Source organism: Bombina bombina, chromosome 4 (assembly GCF_027579735.1).
Source record: "Bombina bombina isolate aBomBom1 chromosome 4, aBomBom1.pri, whole genome shotgun sequence".
In the NCBI taxonomy this organism is placed as follows: domain Eukaryota; kingdom Metazoa; phylum Chordata; class Amphibia; order Anura; family Bombinatoridae; genus Bombina; species Bombina bombina.
The window spans coordinates 455,115,365-455,125,662 of NC_069502.1; the positions used below are offsets into that span (position 1 = coordinate 455,115,365).

The window sequence follows — 10,298 nt, forward strand, 5'->3', positions numbered from 1 at the left end:
AGGAGCCTTGAAGAAGATTGTAATCTTGCTTTATGCAATCTTAAGATTGATATCACATTTTGCTGTTATTACACGGATTTGAAACAGTGTGGGGTAACTTGAAACAGGGGTGCCTCTTATGGTTTGAAATGTCATTGTGCTCAGTTGGGGTTATGAAGACCCTTACTTATTTATTTGTCATTTTTTGATTGCTATATATGTTTAGTAGGCAAGCTTCATATTGCATATTACTCTGAAGTATTACTGCTTAGTTGTGTTCTGAGTCTTACTATATATCCTACTGTAATTTAGCTGTTTGTAACACAAGTATCAACGACTGTCCCCACGCTAAACAGCCGGACTTATAGTATGAGCCTATCAATAAGATAGAGTATGTGGATGCTCAATATACCTGCAGGAGCTCCATATCCTACTTAATAACACCCCTAAGCCCACTATTGTTTAAGCTAGCGGTGCAATTGCCAATTAGGGCACTACTCTTACTTAGAAACATAAAGCTTGTTTTTCCCTGTGACATAACTAAAATCATCCCCCCCATCTACCTATTCCTTTTGTCTGTGTTTCTGAGGCCCAAGAGAGGCTTCCGATATTGGGGAGGATGAGTCATAACTAAAAACGTTGATATTTCTGGTTAAGGGTCCAAGAGTGGCCCTACTATTTAAATAAGCCTACCATGTACGCATCTCATTAGTATCTCATTTCTAAGGAGGCTCCCAATATTGCTGCGCTATCCTACTTCCTCAGAATTTATTAAAGATTAAGTGACCAGACATCCATAATCCCAGTGTGGTAAAGATTAAGTACAATACTCCTTGCATTACCCCCCCCCCATCTATTCCCTTTTGGCAGAGTTAAGTAGCCTCTGCCCTGTCCAGAGAGTCCTGGTTGCTCTCTGGGCCCTAATACGGATAAATTAGCTGTGTTTACATATGCACTATTTGATACATATAGTTTGCCAGTTGTGGTATTTCTTTCTTGCTTAAACCTTAACCTAAAGTTTGTTTAAGATGAGATTTTTCTTCAGTTTTCTCTGTGTGTCTTAAATAGAAACTGTTATTACATATGCACTTTTTTTAACCAATGAAGTAATTGAACCCACCCGTGGGTCAGGTAACCTATGTTGGCACATTGCTTATGTTCAGTTAAACTGATAATTTTGTTAATATCTATGTACATTGAAACTGGTCCTTTACCGTCAGCTCTATTCACATGTCCTCATTGGTTCATTGCTGTGTCTGGTCCCATGAATGGACCTGTATGTTTGGAGGACGTTATGAACTTATAAAAACAAAAAAATGAGGTACCTGGATTAACATGTCAGGTTAGATACTTATGTGTGGATGTCTGCATAGAATGTTTTTGCATTGTTATTCCTTTTTATGACATTGGAAAATTGTATCATGTCTGAACTGACTGTTTGTATATGTTATTCTCTCCTCAACAAAAATAAATGTTTAAAAAAAAATAAAATAAAAAAAAAAGTTCTTGGTAGATGCATCATAATAAGTGTCCCGAGATTTAACATCAAGGTGAGGGACTAATTCCCACATATCTGAGCTTGTTTTACTGAATTTTACATTTTTAAACAGATGAGTATTGGCATTGAGTGTTCAAAAGAAGGGGCTAGAGAAAAGGAATAAGGAGAGGGAAAAGGAGGGAGGAGTGAAGAAAAGAATAAAAAAAAAAAAAAAAAAAAGGGGGGGGGGGGGAAGGTTAATAGCTACTGGGCCTCTGAGTAGTGTCTTGGGAAATAACTGCTGGTGGTCTGCCGCGTGCGGTAGCAAAGTTAGATGCCCTTTCCTTCCCATGTCAGTTTCATGAGTTCATGTGTCATTATTTTCACTGACTTTCGGTAATGATATTGTTAGAGTCAGAGAAGATCTCCGACTCTAGCCCTCCACTCCGTTAGGGTTGGAGTTTGTTGCGATTTCCAGTACCTAGGTATCAGCCCCTTAGCTGCCCTGAGCATCAGGAGCATGAGTTGCCGTTCTTGCACTCCGCGTGTCCCAGGGAGGGCGTGATATAGCAGGTGGCATGGGTTAGGTGTGATGTTGATGTTTAGGACTCTGCCCATGTCCCTCAACACCTCGTCCCAGAAAGGTCTGATACTGGGGCACGTCCACCACACGTGGAGCAACGTGCCCTCCTCGTCACAGCCCCTCCAGCACCCCCTGCTCGTGTTTGGGTACATTTTTTTAAGCCTCTGCAGTGTTAGGTACCAGAAGCTCAGGAATTTGTAGTGCATTTCCTGAATTTTGGCCAACACTGAGTTTTTATTTTGTTTTTCTTGAATATTGTATACCAGTCATCTGTCTCAATGACCAGCCCCAGTTCATTGTGCCACGCATGTACATAGGATGGCAGGGCCGAATCTCCCTTTGTGAGAAGCATTCTGTAGAGCTGTGAGATTAGATGTCTAGGGGGATGTTGTGATACGCATAGTGTTTCAAATTGAGTTTTTTGCCTGCTAAAGTGTGTTTCGTCTCTGTGTGTGGAGTAAAAGTGGGCGAGCTGTGCCACATTGAACCACGAGGCGAATGTCTGGCTATCCCATTCCGCAAGTTCGGTCTGGGGCTTTATTTTCCCTTGGTGCAAGGCATGTGTTATAGTGTCAGTTAGTGGGTAAGTGCGTATGTGTTCTAGCGCGCAGAGCGTCAGTCCAATGTCTGTGTTTCCTCTTACCGGGGTCAGAGGTGAACCGCGGGTGGAAATGGAGGGTTCAACTCAGACTGTCCTGTCCCATACTGAGAAGACCTCCCGTAGGAGTGGGTAATCCCTCTATGGATTATCTCGCAGTCTGTGTCCATGCTTTGTTCTTTGAGTTATGGCACCATTCTATTAGTCTCTGTAGATTTATAGCCCTCCGGTATGTATCTAAGTGGGGATCCCCCGCTCCTCCCCCCTCCCTGGGCAGGTATAATGTTTTGCGGTTAACTCTAGGTCTTATCCCATTCCATATGTATGCCTCCATGGCCATCTGTATTTGGTGCAGTAAGTGTGTTGATGTCGAGATCGGTATGGTTTGGAGGGCATAAGAGGACTCTGGGGAGGACATTCATTTTAACTACGCTGATGCGGCCGAGCCCATGATATAATTTTGTTTTTCCAGTCAGAGAGGTCTCTCGTTCCTTATTGCCCTATAGTTATTATCTACAATTTCTCTTATCTGTGGTGTGAGGGAGATGCCTAAGTATTTGATAGAGCATGACGCAATTTTGATCGGGCAGTGTTGTCTAAGCCTATTGAAGGTGCTGTTGTGCCGATATATTCAGTATCTCAGACTTTGAGGGGTTAAGGAGGAAGTTTGAGACCGCCCCGTATCTAGAAAACTCTGCTAGGGCCGCTTGGAGTGAGGGGATTGCATCTGAGATTGTTAACAGAATTATCATCGGCATACATCGCCATCTTGTGTTCTGTATTTCCAACAGTGATGCCTTTAATTTCTGGGTTAGTTCGTATGCTGCTAGCTTGTGTTTCTATGGTGAGGGCAAATAGCAGTGGCGACTGCCCTTTACTCGTCCCATTATTGATATAAAAGGCATCCAAGAGGGTACCATTTACTTGGACCTTTGCGTTGGGCGTAGAGTATAAAAAAAAAAATATGTTATTAATGAATTTAGGGCCGAGTCCAAATTTAAGCAATGCTTGTCGCATGAATGACCAGCTCACCCGGTTGAACGCCTTTTCTGCGCCTGTTGATACTAAGGATAATAGGATGGGGTTCTTTTGGGCATATATAATGAGTTGTATGACTTTAAGGGTATCATCTCGGGCTTTTCTGGCAGGGATGAACCCCACTTGGTCTGTTGATACTAATTGGGGCAAGAATTTATTCAACCTATTGGCGAGGATTTTAGCTATTTTGACATCGGAATTTAAAGGACCAGTAAACACAGCAGATTTGCATAATCAACACATGCAAGATAACAAGACAATACAATAGCATTTACTTTGAATTTCATATGAGTAGTAGATTTTATTCTAATAAGTTTCAAAGTTATGTATATTTCCACTCCCCCTGTACCATGTGATAGCAATCAGCCAATCACAAATGCATATACGTATAGTCTGAGTTCTTGCACATGCTCAGTAGGAGCTGGTGACTCAAAAAAAAGTGTGAATATAAAAGACTGTGCACATTTTTTTTTAATGGAAGTAAATTGGAAAGTTGTTTAAAATTACATGCTGTATCTGAATCATAAAATTTAATAAAACCTGAGTGTCCCTTTAAGAGGGATATGGGGCGGTAGCTCTCCAGCCTGTCAGCAGGTTTATCTACCTTCGGGATTACAATGTGTGCCTCGAGCATAGTGCTTGGGAGGGTGGGGGCTTCCGGGAGCTGATGTAGAATAGATACGATTTGTGGCATTAAAATGTCTGCATAGGTTATGTAATATTTGAGGCCGAACCCATCCGGTCCTGGACTCTTACCGGCTGGCAAGTCTTTGATTGCCCGTAAGACCTCCTCCTGCGTGAAATGAGATTCCAGGGATTCAGAGTCTTCCCTGAGGAGCTTAGGTATTTCAAGTTCCTCCAAATATTGCTGTGCTGCAATATTATTGTTTAGCCCTGGGTTGTGAGCTTCTCCGACCGTCTGCGCTTGTGCTGGTGTCTGTAAGTTATAAAGGGAGTTATAGTACTCCTTGAATATGCTTGCTATTGACGCTCTGCTCTGTCTGCCCAGGCTTTCCCCTGACTATCGACCAATGTATGAACATACGCTTTGAGATTTTTCAGGATTATCGCTCCGGCCAATAATTTCCCAGCCTTATCTCCCTGTTCGAAAAATTGTTGCCTTAATAGAAGGGCCTGCCTCTGGAGTTCGTCCTGTAGGAAGTGCAATAGGTCGGACCTGGCCCGAGCGAGCGCTGTGTGCAAAGTCTCATCTCTTGGATTTTGTTTGTGAGCTACCTCTCTTTCTGTCACTTGTATGAGTTTCTGGTACTGCTCTTTATGCTGTTTTGGGAGTTTGGCTTTGTGTTTTATTAGTTCACCTCTCATGACACATGTATGTGCTTCCCATATAGTGGTTAGTGGTAGGGAGTCTCTTGTGTTTAAGTCAAAGTATTCTGTTAGTGTTTTGGCAATGTCTAATTTGATGATAGGATTGTCAAGCAGGGAGTCGTTCAGTTTCCAGATACAGGTAGCCCTCAGTTTACGCCAGGGTTAGGTTCCAGGAGGAATGGTTGTAAATCAAAACCGTTGTAAATTGAAACCCAGTTTATAATGTAAGTCAATGGGAAGTGAGGGAGTTAGGTTCCAGGCCCCTCTCAAAATTGTCATAAGTAACACCTAATACATTATTTTTAAAGCTTTGAAATGAAGACTTTAAATGGTAAACAGCATTACAGGGAGTGCAGAAGGCAAGTTGTATTTTTGAGGATTAATTTTATTATTGAACAACAACCATGTTCTCAATGAACCCAAAAAACTCATTAATATCCAAGCTGAATAGTTTTGGAAGTAGTTTTTAGTTTGTTTTTAGTTATAGCTATTTTAGGGGGATATCTGTGTGTGCAGGTGACTATTACTGTGCATAATTATTAGGCACCTTAAAAGGTAAGGTAAAGTTGATAACACTACTTAACGCTATGTGTACTATTATAATAAAAAAAACATAAGTTTCATTCATCAATTCTAAATTATCAATCAGAAATATAACTTTATCTACCTTTCAAACATTGTCCTGTGTCTAATCTTTCGTCCGCCCGACATTTTCCTTGATTTGATTGACACCCGCTTGCTAGATAACTATCCAATCCGCTGTTTCACCTACAGGGGTTTAGCCCGGCAATTCTGACGTCACTCGCCGATTGAGCGCATGCGCTGGACTCGACTCAACCCACTCCAGTCTGAGCTCGTTCGTGAGTAGCGCATGCGCAGTGCTAGCGATCGCTTTGTTTTCATTCATATAATAGTTCATTCATTCAAATAGTTACTCTGTGAACGCGCAAAAAATCTGACAACAAAGGGGTGAGAACGCTTCCTGTAATAACAGAGATAAACACGGAAGTGGCATGGGGGAGGAGGATTGAATACAACGCTTGCAAATAAAAAGTTTGGATTACAGGTACAATAATTAATCTTTTAAAAAAAAAAGTTAGCGACTACATTATTATGGATATTTACTATCAATATATGATTGCAATAAATTGAAACTTTACCTTACCTTTAACAAAAAACAAATATATACCCATTTCAATTATTTTTACCAGTGAAACCAATATAACATCTCAACATTCACAAATATACATTTCTGACATTCAAAAACAAATCAGTGACCAATATAGCCACCTTTCTTTGCAAGGACACTCAAAAGCCTGCCATCCATGGATTCTGTCAGTGTTTTGATCTGTTCACCATCAACATTGCGTGCAGCAGCAACCACAGCCTCCCAGACACTGTTCAGAGAGGTGTACTGTTTTCCCTCCTTGTAAATCTCACATTTGATGATGGACCACAGGTTCTCAATGGGGTTCAGATCAGGTGAATAAGGAGGCCATGTCATAAGATTTTCTTCTTTTATACCCTTTCTTGCCAGCCACGCTGTGGAGTACTTGGACGCGTGTGATGGAGCATTGTCCTGCATGAAAATCATGTTTTTCTTGAAGGATGCAGACTTCTTCCTGTACCACTGCTTGAAGAAGGTGTCTTCCAGAAACTGGCAGTAGGACTGGGAGTTGAGCTTGACTCCATCCTCAACCCGAAAAGGCCCCACAAGCTCATCTTTGATGATACCAGCCCAAACCAGTACTCCACCTCCACCTTGCTGGCATCTGAGTCGGACTGGAGCTCTCTGCCCTTTACCAATCCAGCCACGGGCCCATCCATCTGGCCCATCAAGACTCACTCTCATTTCATCAGTCCATAAAACCTTAGAAAAATCAGTCTTGAGATATTTCTTGGCCCAGTCTTGACGTTTCAGCTTGTGTGTCTTGTTCAGTGGTGGTCGTCTTTCAGCCTTTCTTACCTTGGCCATGTCTCTGAGTATTGCACACCTTGTGCTTTTGGGCACTCCAGTGATGTTGCAGCTCTGAAATATGGCCAAACTGGTGGCAAGTGGCATCTTGGCAGCTGCACGCTTGACTTTTCTCAGTTCATGGGCAGTTATTTTGCGCCTTGGTTTTTCCACACGCTTCTTGCGACCCTGTTGACTATTTTGAATGAAATGCTTGATTGTTCGATGATCACGCTTCAGAAGCTTTGCAATTTTAAGAGTGCGGCATCCCTCTGCAAGATATCTCACTATTTTTGACTTTTCTGAGCCTGTCAAGTCCTTCTTTTGACCCATTTTGCCAAAGGAAAGGAAGTTGCCTAATAATTATGCACACCTGATATAGGGTGTTGATGTCATTAGACCACACCCCTTCTCATTACAGAGATGCACATCACCTAATATGCTTAATTGGTAGTAGGCTTTCGAGCCTATACAGCTTGGAGTAAGACAACATGCATAAAGAGGATGATGTGGTCAAAATACTCATTTGCCTAATAATTCTGCACTCCCTGTATAAACCAAATAAAATAAATTGTATCATCATCAAACTAAGTTTAATGAACAAAACATTTGCTAAACCACACCTAATAAAATTATCACACAGACTGTATCATCATCAATCTAAGTTTAATGAACAAAAACGTTTTTTTACTTGCATTTTTCTGCAGCTAAGGGAAGTGGCTGCTAGATCTTGTTCCTTTAAAAACGTCTCCATTGCTCAGGTCTGGTTATACACTGATTAATTTCAGCCTGTCTGTATTTAATCACACAACAGACTGTATCATCATCAAACTAAGTTTAATGAACAAAAACGTTTTTTACTTACATTTTTCTGCAAACAGTTTTCTGCATTAAGTCTGCAGCTAAGGGAAGGGGCTGCTAGATCTTGTTCCTTTGAAAGCTGATCCATTGATCACGTCTGGCTTGCTTGGCTTTGCATGTCTTTGCTGCAATACAAGCGGACAGCTCCACCTACTGGCTATTTTAATGTATGCCATGCTTCTCAATGCTTTCAATAGCAGTCAATGCTTTTCAATAGTAGTCACATGACTGAAAAAAAAGGTTGTTATTGTGAAACGGCGCAAATTGAACCGGCGTAACCAGGGCATTGGGCCATATTATAGAGCAACGCACTGGGGCATAATCTGACCAGGTGATCGGCCTGATGTCAGAGCTGGTAGTTACAGTAAGTCCTGTGGTGTCAGTGAAAAGGTAATCTATTCTAGAGTACTTCCTGTGTGGGTGCGAGTAGAATGTGTAATTTTTAGTGGCGGGATGGAACACTCTCCAGATGTCATGTAGCGCCAATTCTCTGAGGTGATTGGTTACATTTTTTATTATCTTAGTAGGAGCACTGGATACGCCATCGGAGTTGTCCATGGGTGGATTTAGATGGATGTTAAAGTCCCCTCCAAGGAATGTTACGGCTGCCTTCGATTCCAATAGCTTATGAGCTACTTTCTTAAAGAAGGCGGATTGGGAGTGGTTAGGGGCATACAGGCTTGTCAGTATGATCGGTCTGTTGTATAACGTGCCTGTTAATATCAGAAACCTTCCGTCTGGATCTCTTTCTATCTGGGACAATTGAAAGGGTACTCTGTTGTTAAACAAAATTCCCACTCCGTTTTTTTTTTGTCGGCCCTGATGCGAAGTATGCGGTGGGGAAGTAGCGGTTGTACCATTTTGGTTCATGTTACTTTGAGAAGTGGATCTCCTGTATTAGTATAATGTCACCACCCATTCTGGCCAGCTCCCTTGTTACTACTCAACGCTTTCCAGGGCTGTTAAGGCCCTTAGCGTTAATGGTGATTAAGTCCACCAGGAGGCTTCCATGACAGCTTTGTAATGGAGCCATCGACACACTCGATGAGAGGTGCGGAGGAGGAGCAAAAAAGAAAAAAAAAGGGGGGGTGGAGAAGTGAAGGGGTTTCGGAATCAGAGGAGGAAGTGAATGGAGATGAAGAAGGGTATTAGAGATGGGGGAAAATTCAAAGGTTAGGGTAATATATGAAACAAATAATATACAGTATGTTTAAGGTTTCTATAAACTAACAACACCAATAAATACAATCAAGGGTAGTAAACCTAGTGCTATGTGTTGTCATTTGAACAACTGATTGTTCCTTTTAGTTTGTGCAACATGAAAAACGGAAGCTGCATAATAATAAAAATAAATAAATAAAAAAGGGAGAAAGTGCCTTTGTGTTTTCCTTTGGGGTTTATGCCCCACGTGTGTTGTGCTCTGTGTCAGGAACCTCTTATTTAGCCAAGTCCCTCCCTATGGCCATTGTGCTTTAAATGTTTTACTACCTTGACTGCCCCAACCAAAGGGGTACAGTTGCACGCTCTCTATATCTTTAAGCCGTGCTTTAGTGTCTGGTAGATATGCTTGTTGATTAAGTGTTGGTCATTTATTCAGGGTGTGAGTGAATAGCCGAGTGTAAACCAGTGAGCTAGAATGGGAGGGTCCCCGTACCCGTGAGTGCATTCTGTCCATTTTGGCCCCCTGGTCTTATGTACAGGTTTGATATTCTCACTGTTAGGTGAAATGTACCTTTTATTGCAATCCAGTGCTGATGCGATTGAAGGAGAGTTGAAGCCCATGCGCAGATACCTGCAGTGTAACCAATGTTCCAACATGCCAGCACCCATAGTTAGAGGGAGGTGTATGAAATCCATTAAAGGGACATTCCGGTCAAAATGTAAATGCAGATAGATGAATTACATCTTTAACTAGAAGCGTATTTGCAATATACATGTATTGGCAAAAAATGCTTCTAGTAGAAGGTATCACTGTTTAATTGTTCTAATTTTCTCTGCATGTACAGCATATCTAGATAATCTCAGTGCACCGGCATTTTAAATACTGCAGCTGCGAAAAGCACCAGTGGGGCTTGTAACATGTCAGCTATTAACAAATTGAATCATTACCAGGCAGTACAAGCAACTTAGGCTCTCTGAGCAAGTGCTGTGTCTAAAATGCTGGTGCATACCTTAAATACACTTTTGAAATTGCTATAGCTATTATTAGAAGCATTTTTGCTAATGCCTGTATATTACAAAAATGCTTCTATTCAAAACTGAAATGCATCCATGTGGATTCCAATTTTGGCTGGAATGTCCCTTTAAGTGTTGGGACACCAGCAAATATTACTCTCTGACATTCAGATCACTTCTGTCCAGTGCAGTTCTCAACACTCATCCAGAGAAACTAGCAAAGCTCTTAAGCATTCCAGATTTATCAGCAAAGTGATGTCACTGTGGGCACAAAGTGCATGCGCAAGACTATTTGCGAGTATAT

At 41.6% G+C, this 10,298-nt stretch overlaps 1 protein-coding gene across 1 annotated transcript in view; it reads right to left on the reverse strand.

Annotated features, from left to right (window-relative positions):
• Window positions 1–10,298, reverse strand: part of PSMD1 (proteasome 26S subunit, non-ATPase 1) — a 318,662-nt gene that overhangs the window by 299,986 nt on the left and 8,378 nt on the right. The window lies entirely within an intron of this gene.